Here is a 20472-nt window from a genome sequence, read left to right on the forward strand (position 1 = left end):
TGCACACGTGAGATTTAGTCAAAAATATTGAGAAGGTCTAACTAGTTAACGTATGGCATTTTAATTTTAAGAATTTTTGTCATATTTAAAATAAACAAGTTTAGTTTCACTTTCTGAGTTATACAGTTAATCAACTGCATACATGAGTTTTATTTTGTGTTCCAGTACTATCCCTAGCCAAAAGATTTGGTTTGCTTATTGTGTAGCGAGTAAGATGTATTTTTGGAATTATTATAAGTGTGTTAGCAAGAATTGAACCTTTATTTCAGTACACAGTATATGCGTTTGCTAACTGATTTTTTTTCTGCTAATAGAAAATGAACTGAAAGAACAAATTATTGCTGCTGAAAGTGATATCTCTACACGTTTTTCTATTGATGTTATTTTAGACAAATTAAATTGTTTACAAGAAAATATTACTGTGTATGATAAGAAACTACAGGCTCTAAACTCAAGAAGTTAGAGGGATAAAAGGGTGTTGATAATAATCATGTTTTCTCCTAGCCAAGAGAAATTAACAGGCCCTTAGCCACAGTTAATGAAAGCATAACCTCCATTCAACCAGACTCTATTGTAGGTCAAACTAAGCAACAACCATTCGTACTACGTCTACAGCACAAGCATCAGCTCCTCCCCCACCCTCAGCCTTAGCAGAAGCAGTGACTGAAACAGTAAACGTTAGAGAGAATCTGCTAACGGAAGCAGCAACTGCCTATAACTGCCACAGAGCTACGATGCAGGAACCTACTGCTGGCCCTTCGACAACACAAAGGAATCTACATGGCACTTTTTTAGGGACTCCAGAAGATACACAAATTACTTTGAAGAATCCACTACCCATCAGGGCACGATCGAGAAGCCTAAACAATCAAGACAATCGATCGAGACAAGGGAGCATGGAATGGAATCCGAATCATACCAAGTGGTAACAAATGTAAGCCACAATCTGATTTTTAACATCTCATCTCTTAGGCTTACTAGTGAACACACTGCGCTATTGAATAAAGGACTGTCCTTTGTTCCAGCTAAATGAACCAACCCAGTTACTATGTTAAAAGACTTGCGGTTATTGGGAAGGAACCTGTCCCTGAAAAATGTTTTTGCTTCTGGGGTAAACAATGCTGAAGTAAACAAGCGTGATCAGAAACCAAGTACTTTTATTCCTACTACGCACCCTGCGATACAAACTTTTATTAATGTTTGTGAACGAGATTTTAGAGCTCTTTTTTTTAAAGGTACTAATACTCAATTTTATAATTTATCAAGCAATGAAAATAAGGCCTTACATGAGCTAGTTAATATGAATTCCACTGAAATCAAGCAGGCCGATAAAGGTGGTGGAATTGTGTTGCTTGATACAGAGTTGTATTTACAACAAATGAATGATTTACTGAGTGCATCTGATACATATCAATGTATTTCTTTTGCAACTGTTAAAGGTATTATTGACAAGGTTTCTTTTTTAATTTTTGATTTACTTATGACAGGTATGATAGATGAGGATTTATTTAATTTTTTTAACACTCAGAATCCCATTATTCCCAGAATTTATGGCCTTCCGAAGATACATAAACATGCCACCATACCACTAATGAGACCTATTGTCTCAGGTGCCGGATGGTATACAGAAGCACTATCCATTTATGTAGAAGGCAACTTACATACATTACTTAATGACTGCTACACCATTCTCAGGGACACCAAAGGCTTTCTTGAAAGACTACATAATAGATTAGAGACTATTGATTGTGAGTATATGTTGGTTACTATGGACATCGAAGCATTATTTACATCTATACCCAACGATTGGGGAGTTGAGATGATTAGAGAGTTTCTCAATATCAATCACTCTTTTGATAATAATAAGATTGAACTTATATGTGCCCTATTAGATATTATCTTAGAGAACAATGTTTTTGTGTTTGAGTTCTTTCAGAAGGTTGGCATGGCTGTGGGCACAGCGTGTGCCAATAGCTACGCCAACCTAGCTTTAGTTGCTGGGAACAGTCTCATCTCCTGACAGAGATAAACCATTTTTTAACACATTCTCTGGTATGTCCGATTTGTGGACGACGTTTTCATTCTGTGGAAGGGAAACAATCAAGAACTGGATGAATGTGTCAAATACAGTCACACTACTAGGTTTTTAAATTTACTTAGCAATGTTCATACAGTGAAATTAATGTTTTAGATGTATTAGTTAAAATATCAGAACAGAAATTGAATAGTAGCATTTACAGAAAGCCCACAAGGAAAAATGCTCTGTTGCACAGGTCCAGCATGCATCCTAGACACATTTCTAAGAACTTTGTCAAAAGACAAGTTTATAGGATTTTGAGACTACACAGCGATGACCAAGCAGCACAGCTAGCTCTGGAAGTAGCTAAACAAGAATTTTTAGATAGAGGATATAGTGGACAAGACATTGACAGTGCCATTACTGAAGCCTGGAGGCAACGCAGTGGCAGATGCAAACCATATCTCAGCGAAGGTCAATCTTTGGATTCAGGGCAGAGACTGGAGTGGAACTCCAATGGTTTTATTGTTATTATGCAATATTCTAGTGATATTAATGAATATACCAACATCATTGAAAAACATTGGAGTATTTTAGAAGAAACACCTAGGTTGACAGACAAAATTGGAAAATCCCCCTCTTTTACATTTAGGAATAACATCTCACTGAAACAGCATCTGGGCATTAAAAAGAGATTTTTTATTTTACATTTGTTGACCGGGCTAGTCTAACTGGATATATGTCCATTTTCAGTAGAGGCCCAGGGAGAAAAGCTTCACTACAACATTGTTCTAAAGAAACCAAAAAATACTACATAGGAGTAACATATTTTAAAAATTAAAATTGATATAGTGACTAGTAAAATTGAAATATTCATTACATAAGAGAATATAAAATGGCATGTATATAACAGGAGTAACGTGTAAAGGCAATATTAGAAAGTTAAAATACAACTTAATATAGAAAAGACAAAGACAGGGTGAATTTTTTTTTTCTACAAGGGATGCCTGTAATTGTACATGTGAATATGGTGGAATGTGGAAGAAAAGAAATTTAGACAGGATTAGTACAGGGGCAAAGCCATTGTAAAGATAGGTGGATTCTTAGATGCTTTTTGAAAAGTGGTGTGGATTCCAGGGATGTTAGTTTGGTAGGAAGCTTATTCCAAGGATTTCCAATGCTATTATTGAAATGACAGTCTCCAGATTTGTTGTTAGATTTAAGGGTGGCTAGTAGTGGCTTATTAGCTGAGCATACGTTTGTTAGGTTTTTATAAGGGCTGATAAGGGTAGAGAGTATGGGTGTATTTGTAGGATGATACAGGATCTTGTGGGTAATAGTTAGTTGTTGGAAAAGAATTTGGTTTTGCAGTTCCAGCCATCCTAATTTTTTCAGATTTTGGCAATGGTGAGTACGGAATGAGGAACCAGTTGCAAATCTAGCAATGTTATTATAGGAGGTGGCCAGTTTGTTTAGGTTATTTTTGGATAGGTTAGTGTAGATAGGTGAGGCATAAAGAGAGTGGAGATTAGGTGAGTTTGGGCGATAGTAGTCCTGGCAGAGGGAGTAAGGAAGGTTTTTAGTCTAAAAAGTGAACCAAGTTTTCTATTAAGTGATTTGATATTTAAGTTTATGTGTGGGTCAAAACTAAGATTATTATCGATTGTTACACCTAAAAGCTTGGTTGTGGTATCAGGTACTATTACAGTGCCATTATTTGATGTTACTGAGAAGTAGACAGGGGGAGACTTTCGCACAGGGGTAAAAAGTAGGAGTTTGTTTTTTTTAGGGTTTAGAAGGAGACAGCGTTTGGAGAACCAGTCTTCTGCTAAGTTGAATACTTTTTGGGTGCTAGACTGTAGTTCAGCCTGAGAGGCTGCAGTACAGGTTAATGTGGAGTCGTCAGCATATTGTATGCAGGTGGTTTGAGGGAGAGATGAATTCAGATTATTAATAAATATAGAGAAAAGGAGGGGTCCAAGAATATAACCTTGTGGGACTCCTAGGGAGAGAGGGAGGTGAGTTGATAGGTTATTGTTCCAGAGTACTGCTTGTTGTCTGTTTTCTAGATATGACTTAAACCATTTGATGGTTAAAGTGTCTCCTATAAGTGATTTAAGGGTGCCTAACATTAGGATGTGATTCACCATATTGAAGATTTTGGAGAGGTCTAAAAATAGAGCTGAGGAGAGCAAGTTGATGTTGCAATTCGTATTAACACTCTCTATAAAGGATAGTAGTGCGGTAGTTGTTGTGACTTTCGGCTTTTCCCGGTTAGGGGTCGTCACAGCAGAACTCCGGTACGCTAATGATTGGCAGTTGATTTTTACGTACCAAGTTGCCAGCCCTGATGCACAACCTTCAACGAAGGTACGCCCATTCACGAATGTCTCCACGCAGAAGATGTTCTAAGTGGTACTATGAAATGGTCTAAAGCCGTGTTGGCAATCAGCTAAGAGATTATTTAGTAGGAGATGATCAAGGAGTTGCTGATGAATGCATCTTTCCATGATTTTAGCTAATGGAGATAGCAGTGCTATGGGACGAAAATTGGAGAGTTCAGTTGAGTTGCCTCCTTTGTGTAATGGGATAATATGTGAGACTTTCCAGAGTGATGGGATAGAACCTCCTGTAATAGTTCTATTTATTAAGATGGAGATAGGGTAAGCAAGTACACCAGCTGCCATTTGTAGAAATTCAGCTGGGAGGAGGTCAGCAGAAGGAGTGCAAGGTTTTAGTTTGTGAAGTAGTGGACAGATGAGAGTTGTTGGAACAGGCTGCAGTTTTAAGGCTGGGTAAGTTGGTTAGACAGCATGTCTTAGGGATGCTAGTGGAAGATAGGGTATTTGCTAAGGATTGAGCTGTTTCAGAGAAAAATTTGTTAAAAGTATTGGCTATTTGACTAGGAGTATTCAGAGTTAGATTGGAAGGTGTAGGAGTTTTGGAGTGTCCTGGGTGGAGTAGGCTGTTTATACCTGTCCAGAATTTTTGTGGGTTTTGATGCTGGGCTTGCTGGAATTTCTGGTAGTAGCTTTTTTTTTATCTTGGAGTACTGATTTCTTGGTCAAAGCATACTGGTAAAAATGATCGTTTTGCCACATTTTCTTGCAAGCATTGCATAGCCTGCCAACACATTCATGTTAGTGCCAGTTATACCCAATCATATTTAGGTTTTAACATTAAGAGCAAATGCTTTGCCAACTACAGAACTTCTAATGTAGTATACTTCTCTTTCTGTGTGTCCTGCAATTCATTTTATGTAAGAAAAACGAATATAATGTTCAAAGATAGAGTGCTTGAACATATTAGGGACATCAAAAATAAGAAAGACAGCAGTGCATTAACTAACCACGTAAGCTGTGAAGATCTTACACATATTTTTACATTTTCTTGTGATACAAGTAATACATCCTGACATTAGAGGGGGCGACATTGAGAATCACACAGAAAGCATTGATCAAGAATGAATACTGAAGCTTAATGCTGAAAACCCCCCAGGTTTGAATGGCATTGCTTCCCTTAAACCTTTTCTCAAAGCACGTCCATTGCCACATAAATTCTAGTAACCTGTCCTTGGAAACTTTAATTTTTAGTATGATATATACAGAAATGGTTAGCTTGTTCTTATGTGCAGTGTTATTGTTATGTGAAATGCTTTCTCTGTTTTTATAAGGCTATACAATGCACAGCACTCATGTGCGTTTAACTGCACATGACAATTTTTTAATTAACTATAACCAATGACCTTAGCAGTGCTGATCACCTGACATGTCTTTTATTTATTTAAATGTTTTATAGTATTTTACTAGCTGTCTGATGAAGCGACTTGTTTAGTTGCAAAAGTGCTTACTTTTTTGTTTAAATAAAATCTTTGGTGTGTCAGCTTTTGGTGCAGTTTTTATTCCGTGTTGGCAGAGTCTAAGAAATTTGCTTAGTATTTGTCAAGAATGTGAAACTTAACTAATCAAATCCTAAATCTTTAATGGGAAATACTCTAACGTGATTTTCCTAAAAGTCACTGTGGTACACTCACTTTAACCTTCACTATCAGTGGACAAAAGTGAATCCACCAAGGATCATAATCCCCAAATTGCATTCACTGAAAAAAAATGCTGATAAACACTTTTAAAAGTTTTTTTCAGGGGGAGGGTAAGCCCCCCCTGCACCTTTGATGTGGAGGGCAAGGCCCACACACATCTCTGAAATTTTAATTACCAACTCCACAGTTGTACCAACTGGGAAAACTTCTGGCACAACTCACTGACAGTGATTTTCTATGGAGGTACTTTTATCATCGGCAAGTTGAACCCTGGGGAAATGAAGCTCAAGTGGTCAGTCTCATCCACCAGTAGGTTACCCTGACTTTAGTTTTAAAAGGTGTTTTCTGACCATACACAGTGAGTTGCCATCAAATATTATTTTATTTTGTTGCAGTAAAAGTGATGATTAATGTACCAAATATTTATAACACAAATTAAGTTATTATATGTTCAAGACATGAATGCCAAGAAATATGTACAAGAGCAGAATGTGACATTATAGAGTAAATTATTTCTGGTCAAGAGACAAGATGGAGAGTTGGAAGCACCAGGGGATGCAAGATGGGTATCATGCTTTCTAAAATGAGTGAAAAAAGAGAATGTGAGAAAGATAGGGTTACACTTATTTCAGAGGTTAAATGTCAAGGACAAATTAATGTCTGGTCAAAAATCAGTTCTGGTATGACCTCCAGTATTTAACTGCCTCTGTGGAGACGCTTGATAAACACCTCCCTTTTCAATGGATTATAAAAAGTATAGAAGTGGAATGAGAACAAAGTAAAAGTGTACATTTCCAAGCAAGTGGTCACCAGAAAATATTTTTATGTAAAGAAAATAGAGAGAGAAGTGTCCAAAAGTTAATAAAAATGAGTAATAACTCCTTCAGCACCATTCAACACTTGGAAAGGACTGGCTCCAGTTCCAGAACAAGAGAAAGTTGTTTTGTGGAATTATACTTCACCAGAAGGGTGTGTTTCCTTAAATTTTGCATGTGCAGAGTTCCAGGAAATGAACGTCAGAATTGCAAATCTTGTTTGAAACATCATCTTTAAACAGTGAACAAAAGCATAAAGAGGTAAAGAAACTTTAACCATTCACTCCAATGCCCTGCATAAGCTGAAGCCAGAACGTAACAAATAAATAAATAACTAAAATAAAATAAAATAAAATAATGATCGGAAAGTAATTAGCCACGAAATGAGTAAGAATACAGACCATGAAAAAAAGAACATTTTGTTCTGTGATATAACTGTGGGGGCAGAGGGAGGTAAGTATGGTGCAATTCAGAACAGAGCAGCTGTGTAGATTGTGCTTATAGGGTATCTATCCCCCTGACAGAAGCTGAATTAGCATTGTTTATTCTTTTTTTGCTGAGATTTGAAACTTACAATGTAATGGAGAAGATCTTGGCACCACTGTGGAAAGCAGGAACGTGGTTATAGCTGGAGAAGAAGACTACACTGTAGCCAGGAGAAGGAGGTGTGAAGTATTTCTGAAGACTACAAGTCAATATAGTTTGAAAAGTGTAAACTACATTATCCAGCAATGTTAAAGGTATTTTCTGATGGGGGCAGAGGAAGAAGTAAGTGTTCTCCAGCTCTCAGGGAAGGATGTATAGCAGCATGAAGACTGAATCATCAAGGAGCTGGGGAAAGCCTTGTTACAACAAAAAAAGTGCTAAGAACAGCACCATTGGACCCCTTTCCACTTATTAAAGCATGAATGGCTGTTAACACAGGCTAGCATTTGAAGCAGGAAAATTTGACAAAAGGTAATTCAATGTTTCTTTCTGGAGGTAGGAGACAGCTGTGAGCTTAAATGTATGGAAAATATGGTATCAGCAGCAAATAGTACTGTTTGTAACTAAGCTGTGGAGAAAATGTGCATATAGCATATATATTTGGAGTGATGGAGTAGGTAGAAGATGACGTACATTAATTTAACCTCAAAATAGTATTAAGACCCAAATTTGCTACTTTTCAAAAGGCAGAAAATTTATACAAGTCAAAGGCATTCTGTCTCTGTCATGAAAATGGTTCTTGATGAAGCACACAGAGAAGCAACAAGTGATGTTATTAAGAAGCAGTGCTGAACAGGAACTGTGAATACATAAAAAGACAATAAATTTGACTTGGCAGTGAACTGGGATGTGGAAGAATAGAAAGAAAATGCAACTAACTTTGGTGAAAGATAAGGGAATCGTACATTTAAAGACTGGAAGATACAAAGCTAAAGCACTGATTTGCTGGGAGCTGAAACAAGAAATGAGAGTAATTAATACAGAGTAAATAAGGAATGTTGTAAATAAATAAACATGAAGAATGGCTGCTGCTCTGTCCAAGGGATCCAAGTACAAAATTCCTATTAATAAAAAATATTGAAAACAAAAGTTGAGATATGAACACATCCAGAGAACAGAAAAAAAAAGAGATTCAATATTACTTTGCTGTTTGAGAATGGGCAGTAAACAGAGAAGGTACCCAATGACCTTGTCACCACAATAAACAGAACATGCTGGAGGGATAGATTCCTGTCCCAGGATTTCCCATACTCTGGAACAAACTACCTATCTATATCAAACAAAGCTTCTCATTAGCACTCTTCAAGAAAAATCTTGATGATTGGATGGGAAATAGGAAATTCACCCCGGGGATCACCTCCGTGGCTCTGCTCGACAGGGGCAGAGGAAAATAAATGTCTTGGGTGGCGAAAGCCAGGGTACCTTTTTGGCTAGGCTTATATAGGCCCTAGGGACAATAGCCTAGTAGCTACCTATGACAGGAAAATAGTTTGAGAGCGGAATTGTTTCTCTCTTCAAACAGCACAACAGCTGTAAGAATAAATAAAGATCTTGATGCCATGGGACAAGTGGGTGATCTTTATAGTGAACTGTGAACACTCACATTGGAAACATTTATAATGTATATAATCCATTTAATGTTAAAAACTTCTGTTGCATTAAACTTTTTGTGTTTTGTATATCAGTAATTGTTTTGAAATCCTTGTTGGGTTGTGACAGGTTGCTTCTTTGGGGAAAGTTTAATACAGGAAAGCGATAATAAAAAGCTACGTGTCCATAACGCTTGAAGTGTGTGTGTGTGTGTGTGTGTGGGGGGGGGGGGGGGAAGAGAAGGGAAGAAGGCAAGAAAATTGGTCATAACAGAATAAGTAAGTTGTACCGCAGGTATAGAAATGAGTCCCCCACCAGTAATAAGGATAAATGGAATAAACAACATGAGCTGTAATGACAGATATGCTTAGTATTCACCTGGAAGGAGAATAGGATCACCAATCCAGTCAAAACATTACGAATATTTGGATACATAGGTTCATAGGTGCGTAACTAGGCTAATGGCTCTGCAGCCTTTACAAGCCTAGCCCAAAAAAATTGCCCAGGCACCATGGCACCAGATGTTAGTTCACAGTGCTCATATCCAGTAGTGCAATTGGAATGATCCCTGGAGTGAACTTTCTGTTACCCATAAACTCAAGATTTCTCTCGAAGAGGGCCAGTGAGGTGCTCTGCTTGACATGAATGGGAAGCTTATTCCAGAGTATGGGCAGTCTTTGGGAGATGAACTTGTCCTTTCAGCATGTTCTGTTAATTGTGGTAATGAGGTAGTGATCTTTGGAGCATGTGGTGCGGGGGGATTGGGATTTCCTTAGGTGTAGCATTTCAAGTAGAGCTGGGTTGGAAATGGCTTTGTAAGTCAAGCAGAGATCACCACTAAGTAGAAGACAGAGACTGAGAACAGCTGAAGTTTCTTCAGTCTGTCCATGTAGGACATGTGTTTAAGGCCTAGAATTCTTTTTGTGAGGTACTTTTGTGGCCTCTCCAGCTGTTATAGGTGTCTGGTCAGGTACCTGCCAAACTGAGCATTATATTCAATGATTGGTCTAATGACGGATGAATAGAGAGGGATGATTACCTCTTTCTTCCTGGATGAGAAACCTTTGGTTATAAGATGTGTCATGTAAAAGGACTTTCTTACCACAGCGGCAATGTGGTGGGCAAAGGTGAGGTGGCTGTCGACCTGGGTGCCCAGATCTATAATGGCCCCTTCAGTGTTCAGTGGGCTCCTATCAACGTGATAATTCATGGGAACTGAGTTTTTTCCAAAGGGGATGATAACGCATTTTTTGGCATTAAGCTTCAGGCCATGGTTCTGACACCAGACATTGGTCTCAAAGAGGCCCTTTTGTAGGATGTCTGCATCACTTGGTGAGTTGATAATGACTCCTAGCTTACAGTCATCAATGAACTTGGTCAACTAGAGTCCTTCTATGTTGGCCTGGACTTCTGAGTAGATGCCAAACAGGAGAGGGCCCAGGACCGAGCCCTGTGGGATTCCAATCATGACTGATTGACAGTCCGACTTGGAATCCGCAGCATTCACTCTGCGGGCCCTGTCTGTGAGCCAATTTACAACCCACCTAGTGATGTAAAGACTGATGCCTATTTTGGTGAGTTTATCAATGATACCTGAGTGGGGAATGGTATCAAAGGCCTTGGCCAGGTCGAGGTAGGCCTTACCCTCATCCACACCTTTGGTGACTGCCTCAAAGAAATCAATCAGGTTCAGCAGGCAGGATATCCCCTTGACAAAGCCAAACTGTGTGATGTCAAGAGTTTGGAGATTGCCTATATCTTTGTTAAGCAGGTCCATGATAATGTGCTCCATAGCTTTGCATACCAGGCTTGTCAGACTAATGGGGCGATAGTTGCCAGGGTCTGTATTTGCTCCTCGTTTATAAAGCAGGATGACTGTAGCAGTGTGCCATTCATTAAGGACATACATGAGGTAAGGCTGTGACTGAACAGGGCACACAGATGTTTTGCCAGTTCATTTTGTAGCTCATGTAGGATGCAACCAGGGATATTATCAGGTCCCACGGAAGCTGTATGCTTGGCTTTGGACAATGCAGCTTTAACCTGTGCCACAGAAATGGTGGGTACCAGGCTTTCATCTGGTATTGTGATACGGCCCTTGGGGGAAGGGGGAGGTAAACCTGGCACTGAATCTGTCAGCCAGCATGTTGGCTATATCTGTTGGGTCAGTATAGGAGGCGCGATTGTGCAATAACTCAGAGCAAATCTGGGTATTGCCTTTGAGGTTTATGATATAGCTATAGAAGGCTTTGTGGTCGTTTTTGGTGTCAGCTGCAATTCTGCCTTTATAGCTGGCTTTAGAGGATTTGATAAGGGATCTCAGCTTTTTGTTGAGACTGATAAGGGAGGTTTTCCATTCTTGTGACTTCATTCTTTTCTACAACAGTTTCGTCCTTTTCTTGTAGAGTTTATTGATGGCTGGGCACCACCAGATTGGCCTTCTTTTTTGGAGGAGAGCATCATAGTTCTATTTGCATAGGAAGGTCCATGCATTTGTGTACATGCTCACACAGTGCATTGGTGTATGATTCAGCAGCTATTTTCCATTGTCATGGGTGCCAAAAAGCTAGCCACTTCTGCTTTTAGGAGCCCACAGTCGGCTTTAGAGAAGTTTTTCAGGGTGATAACCTGAGTTGGGGGGGGGGGTGGAGGTGAGATGGGATTTTTTTGTTGTCAGATTTAACCAGGGAGGAACTGACTACAGGCGTGGAGCAACAATCTCCCATGCTGGTGATAACCACGTCGAGGATGTTGTTTCTTCTAGTAGGGGTCAGAATGAGCTGGTCCAGGGCATTGGAACTGATAAATTATTGGGCCTGTACATTGGTACTTGAATAGTTTTTCCAGTTGATGGAAGAGCAGTTGAAGTCACATAGTATGAGAGTATTGGGTTGGATCTTGATAGACTCCAGAATGCTTAAGAAGTTGGCGTGTGAATCTAGGGGCATGTTCAGGGTTCTGTAGCAGGCTATGACTTGTATCTCTGTCTTACCCTGTGTTAGTTGTACTTGAAGTATCTCAGATGCATTATGCTAGGCTACCAGTCTAGAGGTGTGCGTATCCTGAGACACCACCGCCTTTGGAGCTTCCGGTCGCATTCTGGGGCCGAAAGATATGGAATGAGTTGTAGCATGGGAGAGTGGGGGTACTTTCTGCCTCTTTAAACCAAGTCTCCATTACAGCACAGATGTCAACATTCACCATTCTGAGGAGAGCTTTGAGCGAGTGCATCTTGAGATTTAATTTCTAGCATTGAGCAGCATGACCCTTAGATTGCATTTGTTTGTAGCTGTTACGGTGGAATTTTGGTCTGTGGAACACTGCCTAAAAACGGCACTATAGGGGTGGCAAGACCCATAGCCAGTGGTGACAGATGCAGGCCATCTCTGGCAAAGCATAGAGCTCTGTCGATCATGTCTTCCCAGGCAGACAGACACTGGATCCCTTTAGAATGACACCAGAAACTTAGCCAATTGTTGAAATCAATGATTTTCTGCTCGTACTGTGGTATCATTCTGGGTAACAGTAGAATACTGCTCAAAGCTAGGCTCATACCTGCCTGGGCCACATAATCTAAGAGTTCCATCAGGTCTCTTTTCATGTAGTCCAGGGAGGTACGTCTCAGGTCATTCACACCCAAGCACAATGACTGCATCATATTTGTACTTGTTGTGGAGTGACCTGAGTGCATGTACTATGTGGCGGATCTTGGCACCTGACAGACAACTGACTGTCACCTTCTCCTTGTTCAACCTAGTGAGCTTGACATCAGTGGGTCCAACAATTGTCTCCCCAATGATTTGTACATTGGGCAAAGTGTTTTGCCTTAAGGGCTTGGGTTGAGGGGCACACTGTAATGGTGAACTGTGTGTTCTGGGGTTGGTGTTGTGTTGTGGTGGCTGAGTGCATTTCTGTCTCAGGGGTCTCTATTGTTTGGGTAAATTTTTATTGAGAGGTGGATGGTTTGTGTTTCTATGTGTGGGTTGTGAAGGCTGGTGTTTTGGAGGGCTGTGTGTTCTATGTAGTGAGTTGCAGGTGTTGACCTTCTCCTCTTGACCAGCTAGTCCGGTCTTGGTTGGAGTGCCCACTGCTTCCACTTGGTGATATAAGTGCATCTCTCACAGGTATGAGTGTTGGGAGATAAGAGGAGGCATAGGTCTGATATTTTCTTATTACAAGAGTAAAATAGATAAATAAAGTGTACACTTGAAACTAGGGAAAATGGGATAACAGAAGGGGATCTCCCTTAGCTATAATGGTGAAATGCATTGAGGGATGGTAGTGCTATGAATGAGAACCATCTCTTTCATGTCAAACATCAGTTGAAGGATAATGAGCAAAAGTATGGAGTTTCCATGGGGAAGGGGGTTTCTGGAGATAGATCAAAGCTACCAATGCTCTGATTTATTTTCTCCAGGACAGTTATAAAGCAACTTAAGGTGACACTAAATAAAATAATTAACTTTTTATGAGGGGAAGGTTGATTATAAAGGGAAAATGGAAAATGCTCACAAATCATAAGGATCTTTGGTTAGGTCCTGGAGAATACAGAGTGACTAAAGCAGACAGATTCCTTATAGCTCATAATAAGATTTTTGGATTAAAATATGTGGTTATACAGAAAAGACAGCCAACACAATTCCTGTATTACTCATGAAAATAGAAGACATGCTGCAGAACTGATAAAAATTTTATTACACGACAATAAATGTATGTGTATGTATGTATGTATGTGTGTGTGTGTATATATATATATATATATATATATATATATATATATATATATATATATATATATATATATGTATATGTATATAGTGATAAAATGTAAAGCAAGTCTAGTGGCAACTTTTGACCATGCTACAGTGATAGAAAAAATAATATATGGCACAAGAACACAAAAATTCATTAGTAGTCCCCAGTGTTTTTATTGGAGATATTTAAAAGTTGGGTAATGAACCTATTTGTGCTTAAATACCATATTATATGCAGAATGGGAGGGAATAAGGGGGGGGGGACTACAGTTCTACTCTAGGGAAATTAAAAGAAAAGAATATGAAAGATTTCAAAAACTGAAACAGAAAACACTGTGAGGACAGTAAAGAAGGGTAAGTGTATGGGATTTGGGGATTTAGACAGAGAGAGGCAGGAAATGAGCAAACACTTACATGATGAGGTTAGATTTAAAAAAGAAATTAGCTATGTACTCACCATAACGTTCCATGTGAGTTGTTCATCTCGCCTTCATTCTTACTGATGGGTTCAGATCTGATGCTCGGATCTGACTCTGCCTAATGCAAAAGCTCGAGGTCTTCAACCAATTGGAAGCCTACTCCCTATCCCATGATGCACTGCTGCTTCCCTCAGATCTTGTTTGCTGCCAATAAACTACACGTCACCCTTGATATACCAATAACAGAGGAAATCTAGATAAAGGTCAATATAACCGTGTCTTAGGTGAATACTTGGTCCCCAAGAAGCTTGGATGGGGGTTGGAGGGTGGGACGTAAGAATGAAGGCGAGCTAAACAAATCACATGGAACGTTATAGTGAGTACATAACTTTTTTATGAGAATTTGTTCCATCTCGCCTTTCATTCTTACTGATAGGTTAGTGTCCCAAGCACCATTTTCTAGGGTGGCTCATGGGAGTATACTCTTCAGGATACTGGAACCAAAGGAAGCCCTGTCCCTGGAGGCCATATCTACTTTGTAATGAGTGATGAAGGTATAAGGCCTTGACCAAGGAGCTGCTGCACAAATAGTATCTATTGGTAGTTTGGCAGTTAAGGCTGATGAGGTAAAGACAGCTCTAGTAGAATGGCCCTTTATCTTTTGATGTAGTGGTGTATTTACTGAACTGTAACTGAAAGAAATACAGTCTGATAACCATTTTGATAAAGTACTTTTCACAGGTGCACCTTTCTTGGAATATGAGAAAGCAACAAAGAGCTGTTTTGTTTTTATGAAATCTTTAGTCCTGTCTAAATAAAATCGAAGCTGTCTGTGAACATCAAGCTTCTGCAGCATATACTCCATGTTATTCTCATATTTAGGGAAGAAAACAGGCAACTCTATAGACAGACTGGGATTTGCCTCTGAACATACTTTCAGTAAAAATGAGGGATTTGTCCGAAGAGAAACGCTATCATTACGAAATATCATATATGGAGGTTTAATGGACAAGGCCTGTAACTCTGAAACCCTTTGGGCAGATGTAATGGCCACTAGAAAAATGGTTTTCCATGTCAGATACAAGAGGCTGGTTCAAAAGGTGGTAAGATGATTCGAGAAAGAATAAAATTTAGATTCCAGGAGGTAATCATAGATTTAATGGGTGGTCTCAAATGTAATGTGCCTTTGAGAAATGCTTTGGAAAGTCTATGTGGCACAATATTAGACCCTTGAATAGCAAGGTGAAAGTTAGATATTGCAGCTAATTGGACTCGAATGGTTGCGGCAGCTGCCCCCTCATTAAACAGTTCAGTCAAAAATTCCAAAACAGAAGATAAAGGCACTAAATAGGGATCAATGTGATTTTTCATTGCCCAATTTGAGAAACTTTTCCATTTGCTGAGATACAACTTCCTAGTGGACGATTTGTGGGAGGATATCAGTTTATACTGAACTGCAGCTGAAATATTCTGAAACCTTGCTATATTTGGAATTGGAGCAGCCAAGTTGTCAATTTGAAGGACTAAAGAGATGGATGGTGAGCCCCCGATGAGTGAATCAGGAGGTCTGGAACTGGGTCCAAGATCCAAGGTTCTTCCAATAGATGAGGCCGTAGGAATGGAAACCAAATCTGACAAGGCCAGTAGGGGGTTACGAGAATTATGGTCCTTCCCAGAACACTGGCTTTCTGTAAAAGTTTGGGTATCAGAGGAAAGGGAGGAAAATGCATAAAGGAGGCCCAGGGGCCAATCATGTACAAGCGCATCCCTTGGGGCATCCCCCAGGTGGGGGATAAGGGCAAAGTAGTTGCTGCATTTCGTGTTTGTGGGGGTGCAAAGAAATCTCAGCAAGACTGACCCCATTTATGGAATATCCTTTCCGCTACTTCTTTCTTCAGGGACTACTCATGAGGCAACAGAATTGCCCTGCTCAGTTTGTCTGCTATCACATTGGACCTCCCCGGGATGTGCATTGCTATCAGAAAGTGCTGGGTAGAGGTTGCTCACTGCCATACTCTCATAGCCTGTCAACATAGGGGGAAAGATTTGGTCCGTCCTTGTTTGTTGATGTACCTGACTATGGACATGTTGTCCATCTGGATTGCAATGGTCCCTAGAGGGAGAGAGTCTAGAAAGGACTGCAATGCTAGAAGCACCACTCTCATCTCTAGGACATTGATATGCAAATTGGCCTCATGTTGTGTTCATGTGCCTTGGGCTGTCCTTTCCTGATAGTGCCCCCCCCCACCCTACCAGTGAAGCGTCTGGTCACTCTGACAATCGGAGTCTGTAACACAAAAGGTTGGCCTATTGCTACCGAATGCGATGTTAGCCACCACTGTAGGTCCTTTTTGCAGGTCTTCATGATTATAATCTGATGAGACATTGATAGATTTTGAAAAGACCACTGTGTGAAAAGGAGCCATTGGGGTATGCATATGTGCATTCGACCCAGTGGAATTGCAATGATTGCTGCCGCCACTGTACCCAATATTTTGAGAACTAGAGATGTCTCGGCTTTTCTTCGTGAAAGAAGTGTTAGAACTTGCTGACGAAGAGCATATACCCTTTCTGGTGGTGTCTAAGTCTGCTCCTATAAACATGGTATGCTGCGATGGTGATAAGGCAGACTTTTCAAAATTTATAGTAATCCCTAGCTGACAGCAAAGATTCATGGTCATGTCCCTTGCTTGTATGAGTTCTTGCCTGGTGGTGGTGGTTAGGAGCCAGTCGTCTAGATATGGAAACACCTGAGCCAAGACTACTGCCATACATTTGGTGAACACTCAGGGGGCTGTAGTGAGACCAAAGGGCAGAGCTCAAAATTGGTAGTGACAGTCTCCCAGCTGAAAATGCAGGTGATCTCTGGATGGTCTGGCCATTTTTACATCGTAGTGCGCATTCTGGAGATCGATCAAGCACATCCAATTGTCTTTCCCTAGAAAAGGGAGTATCAGCTGCAGCGTGACCATCCAAAACGCTGTCTTTTTTTTACAGATTTGTTCAGTCTGCTGAGATCCAAAATAGGTCTCCAGTCCCCTGTTTTCTTTGGAACTAAAAAGAACCTTGAGTAAGTTCTGGATACTATCTGGTTTGCAGGGACTGGTTGGATGACTCTTTTTTTCCTAGTCTTTGGATTTCTATGGTTGCTTATTCGCTGTGATTGGGTGGAATGTCCGGGATCTTGTTTACAGGGGGGGCTGTGGTAAGCAAGGGAATAGAGTAACCTCTGGAAATGATGCTTTGCACCCCAGCTGTCTTTTGAAATTTTTAGCCAGGCGTCTGGGTACAAAGATAAGCATCCCCCGACTGCCTCCAGAGGTGGACAGGCGGGCCTCATCTCAGGAGTGGTGATAGGGCTTCCCAAAGAACTGTTCTCTGATACCCTGGTTCTGCGGACTCCCTTTGCCATGTGGACGGCGTCTTCCATTATTGCCCCCTCCTCTGCTACTGGAGGAGATTTCACCACGATTGTCCTGAAAGGCTCTGACCTTTGGGATAAGGTCTGGTAGGTGTGGAAAAACTGACTCCGATGGCAGAGTCTTTCCGTCTTGTTCACACCTGGTAAGCATTTCTTTTACTTTGGGTCTAAAAGGGACGAGCCATTGAAAGGCGAATTGATAAAGGATGACTTAAAGGGCTCCACAAATGGACATAAGCGCATCCAGGAATGTCTCCTAAGAGCAATGCCTGAAGCTGCTGCTCTACTCGCTCCATCAGCTGCATACGAGACCAGATGCATGAATGAGTTTACTACGGAATTAAGGATAGAGAGCTAGGAGGGTACTTTGTCTGAGACCCTCGCAGCTACTGAACCCTGAAGAGTATCTCCTAGCTCTTTAATGAGATCTGTTTGTAGCCTAGTGAAGTGCCTAAGATAATTCAGTGACCTAATAGCAAAAGTCGCTTAAGTAAACATGCGCTTCCCATATCTGTCCATGACCCTAAATTCTTTATTTGAGGGAGTGGACCGACATCAAAATTTCGGATAACTCCTTCTTGATGGCCGCCCCCACCAACATGGCATCAACAGGGACTCCTTTAGTAAGAAATGCCTTGTCTTGTGGAGAAGTAATAAACTTGTTGGGCATCCTAGGGACAGATTCCACTGTATCTGGAGACTCCCACATCTTTCGACAAACTAGGTCTATAAGTTCATCAAAAGGCGGAGTCACCCAGATAGCAGAGGGCTGAGACTGGAAAGCCTTCAGGTAGACTGATTCATCATCAGTAGGGCTGATGGGCTGCCAGCCAGCCCTCTGTTTAAGGATCTCCAAGATATCTGCGAAAAAGATATCTTCAGCAGGTGACCGTGGGGACCCTTCTGACTAATCTAAATCAGTGCCTGATGTGACGGATTCCTGAGGGGAGTCCAGATGCTTCCTCTTGCATAACCTCTTCCTAGGTACCTCCTCATTGGGAACTTCTGCTGAGGTCTCAGAAGAGCAGGGCTCACCCAATGGGGCTTCCTGAGGCTGTGGGTATCTACGCTTCTGTGGAATCGGTGACGCAGAACTAGACGCCGGTGCTTTCGGAGAGGAAGCTGCTGGACCTAATGAAGTGGCTGTCCGTGGGGACAATACTCTCCTCATGGCATCAAAGGCACCATGGTCCCAATGCAAAGAAACCCCTGGATCCGAAGACAGAGTGGATTCCCTCAGCACCAAAACAGTGGGCTCTGAGCCAAAGGTAGGAGCCGAACTCACCCATGCCAAAGCCCCAAGAGGTAAAGTCGGACCCAAAATATCAATTTGACTATCCTCCCCGGACAAAACCGTCGAGTGTCGGCTCCTAGACTCCTCGGTCAGCACCGAAGTAGTCCGAGATATTGGATCCGAAAGTCCTGGGGCAGGCGTCAGTACCGATGGCTCCACTATCATCAGCTCCGAGCACTCTAGCTCGGAAACCTCAAGTCAGATCAGAGGAGGAAAAGAAGTAGTAAGGGGGATTTGAGTCAGTTCAGAGCCTCGAGGGGTTGGAGCAAATGTTTGGCCAATGCCGGTGGTCTGAAGTAGCTTCTGTGCCACATGATCCACGTCCATATCAGGCAAGTTCCTTGAGGACCGCGAAGATGGAGCTGATGAAGCTACAGATTGTAGTATTGGTAATTTCAATATTGAAGTCACCGGTTCCAGTAGTGGGGACCGACTCCTTACAATGACAACTGCTCCGAAGTCAGTGGTGCCGAAGTTGTTTGTTTGTCAGGCTTAGATGAACTGGTATATTTTGCTGGCTCTGAAGCTCCAGTAGTAGAAGACTTTTTGGATGACTTGGAAAGACTGGACTGACCTTCATCCAAGTTGTTCCTAAAAGGAAGACTTTATTAAACCTCTAACCACTAGTTTGTTCCTTCTCTCATGCAAAACACGTAAATTAAACGAGTGGCAGAGAGAACAAGTCTCAACTCTCAAGTTTTTATTGAAAAAGTAGGGGGCTTTTTATTTACATACATAATTAAATTTAATGTTCTATATGCATTCTGTCTCTTTACATAAGACAAAATGCAATAAAATAAGCTTCAAGCACAGAACAATAAGCACATTTGCATACATGTTCATTTAACCATATTTTAAAATTCCAAATTTCATCCCTCCACCCCTTGTTTCACAATTTCTTTATTCTTTTCATTATAATTTAAAAATCCCACATTTTATTATACAGCAGGTATTCACATGTATTTTTCCAGATTACCCCTAAAGTACTTGTTAATAGCCAATTCATCAGATCCCTTTTCTTCTTTATTTCCACCATAAACTCAGTAACATAACATATATCCAAATCTATATTTTAAAAACATTCAAAATGATATTAATTTTAAACCTTTCTCGAATGTATTTAAATCTTATCCATTCCAGTAAAACATGTTCAACAGATTCCACCTCCTTGCATATTTGACATAATCCTTCACTCAACTGCTTGTAATTCATTTCCTCCTTGACCGGTAATTTTTGCAACATTAATGTCCATAGAAAATCTGTCAATTCATTAACCCTTCTTAATTTAATCTGTCTTTCCTTAATTAGGCTTTTAAAACTTACACTTTTTTCAACCATATGTTCATATTATAAATTATCCTAGCAAATATCCTCAAACTATGCTTCTTTTTAATTTTTTTACCATACTCTTTAACCTCCTCCTTTTTTTCTCTAATCTTTCCATCATCTAAAATTTCTTAAATTTTCTCCCTCATCCTCTTTCCTACTATAGTTTCACTGTTAATTGTTATTCTATACAGTATATAATATGAATGAATTGAAATTAAATGTGCAATGGGGTTCTTTAAAATTATCTCTCATATTTATTTTTTACAAAATAGCACTCCTCATTTAATGGAGTTCAGCCTTGAACTTCA

General features: G+C 40.4%; 1 protein-coding gene across 1 annotated transcript in view; it reads right to left on the reverse strand.

Moving 5' to 3' along the window:
- The window catches only part of LOC122791368 (mucin-6-like), a 451712-nt gene that overhangs the window by 378427 nt on the left and 52813 nt on the right, over nucleotides 1-20472 (reverse strand). The gene's annotated exons all lie outside the window — the stretch shown is intronic.

The sequence above is a fragment of the Protopterus annectens genome, chromosome 17.part0, assembly GCF_019279795.1.
Source record: "Protopterus annectens isolate FY-2018-M chromosome 17.part0, PAN1.0, whole genome shotgun sequence".
In the NCBI taxonomy this organism is placed as follows: Eukaryota; Metazoa; Chordata; order Ceratodontiformes; family Protopteridae; genus Protopterus; species Protopterus annectens.